A 2,500-nucleotide genomic window follows, 5' to 3' on the forward strand; every position below is an offset into this window, starting at 1 on the left:
TGAGTATACTCCATACACTCTCCTTACACTGAATATACTCCATACACTCTCCTTACACCGAGTATATTCCATACACTCTCCTTATACCGAGTATACTCCATACACTCTCCTTACACCGAGTATAGTCCATACACTCTCCTTACACCGAGTATAGTCCATACACTCTCCTTACACCGTGTATGCTTCATACACTCCTCCAGCTGTACACTCAATATACACTAAACACAGGAGTGGCTCCAGAATTTCTATTATTGTTATTATTATTATTATTATTATTATTATTATTATTATTATTATTATTATTATTATTATTATTATTATTATTATGTATCTTGGGTTTGTTTAGTTAATGGAGATTATAGGGGTTGAAGCCCCCTTGGCTTCCCTTGCCCCCACTGCTATTCACTCTCTTATCATTCATTATATTAAAACAATTTCATCATAACACTTGGAAAATTCCAAAAGTTCTTCACTCCCCCCTCCCAATAAATCCAAGCCCTCCTCCATTTTCTTTACGTTTTCTTTAAAAAATAACCATTTTCTCTCATTTAATTTGTCATTTTTTTCTGCTTTATCATTTCTAGATCTCAAATATGGAACATTTTGTTATTTTCTTTTAATTGTTTATTAATTGCTTCATTGTGAAAAATATGATCTTTCACTTCACTTTGTCACTAAAACTCATTTTTCTTTACCCTCTTGGTCGCTTAATCACTTACTTCCCTCTTTCACTCTGAGACAATCACGAGCTCGTTCACTCACACACTAAATAACTCTCTCGCAGTGCCCTTTGCTACTACTCGGTGCTGTCTTCAGTCCAAAGGGCATCCTCAGAAACGCCGCAGTGTTGTGTTTCAATGTAACGGACAATGTCAGCACGTCACAACACAAGCTGCTGACTTAGTCAGCCCTCACCGAGTTCTCGCTGAATATTCCCCGAGAATCTGATGAGCACTTGCTAAGTACAAGTAGCAACTACTCGCTCATCGCTAGCTAGTATTTGCCGAGTCCTCACTCATACTCGCTGAATCTTCACTGATTCCTCGCTTAGTCCACACTGAGTCCTCATTGATGATCGCCAATCTGTCGCTACGTTTTTGTAATAGTTTACCCTTAAGTTTTTCGCTTATCAAATATCATCTCTTTCTTTTTAAATCTTACAAGAGTTTGTTTCACATATTTTCAGATGCCTTTTAAAGGACTGTTTATTTTGTATTAATATTATTATTCACAGGACCAATACAAGCAACTTAGGAGATAAAGGTCACCCTGTGGAAAATAGGTCACCCTGTGGAAAACAGGTCACCTTGTGGAAAATAGGTCACCCTGTGGAAAAAAAACAGGATCACCCATAAGGAATGTTTTTTTTGTGTGTGTGAAGTCAAATTTGCTTTTTTCAGATTCGCTTTCACAACTGATGAATCCACACGTGTAATACTCCTTCCCATTGTCTCACCGGCCATATCCACCACATTTCAGACCAGAGTTTCGAACCTGCACTCACACCACTATATAAATGTGTGAGGGCAGGGTTTGAGGCTATTACAAAAGGTTCTCCACAGTGGTTTATCAGCTGAGGTGGAGGTGTGGCAGAGGCATGGTGGAGGCATGGTAGAGGTGAGAGAGGTAGGCTCCAAGTATCCAGTGGCAGCATGGATAGTGGAGTTATTTCCTACCGACGTGTCTCTGCTTCTCAGCATCCTTAGTTGAGCCCAGATTGCATACTCTTAATCTTCAGCATCTTGAAATCCAACAGCCGCATTCCAGTTTCAATAGAAACTCTTGATTTCCCTTGGTCCTCCTTCCCTTCCACAAGTTCTGCTTATCGTCCAGTTGTCTAACCTAACTTCCATTAACCCTCTTTGATTTCCTGTAGTCCCTCTTGCTTGCCAGCAGTAGCACTAACTATTCAATTTCAATTCCAATGGCCACACTGAATTTGGAGTTGACTTAGATCACTTCCAGCCGTGGCGAGTAAGGAACTGAAGTTGGGTTTAAATGGAAGCTTTTGTTAATGTGCTTCGTTGGTGCTGCAATGGAGTCGTATATTTGTATTTTGAGTTGAAGGGTTGTGATGGCTCATGGTCTGTAAGGGCTCATGGGCTGTGATGACTCATGGGTTATGGTGGGGGCGGTGACTCCATGGTCTGGGTTTGGAGGTCTTGAGTCGTGGGCTGTCGTTCTTGTGGTGGCTTCATTATCTGAAAGTCTTGAGTCATGGACTGTGGCTGTGGCGATTCCATGACTTGGAAGTCCTGTGCCATGGATTGTGGTTGAGGTGACTGCATGATCTGCGTCTGGCGATCTTGAGTCATGGACTGCCCCTGTGGCGATTCCATCACCTGGAAGTCCTGTGTCATGGACTGAGATTGAGGCGATTCCATGACGTGAAAATCTTGCGCCGCGGACTGTTGCTGGGGTGACTGCATGATCCCAGTCTGGCGATCTTGAGTCATGGACTGAGGCTGAGGCGATTCCATGACGTGAAAATCTTGCGTCA

Source organism: Cherax quadricarinatus, chromosome 42 (assembly GCF_038502225.1).
Source record: "Cherax quadricarinatus isolate ZL_2023a chromosome 42, ASM3850222v1, whole genome shotgun sequence".
In the NCBI taxonomy this organism is placed as follows: domain Eukaryota; kingdom Metazoa; phylum Arthropoda; class Malacostraca; order Decapoda; family Parastacidae; genus Cherax; species Cherax quadricarinatus.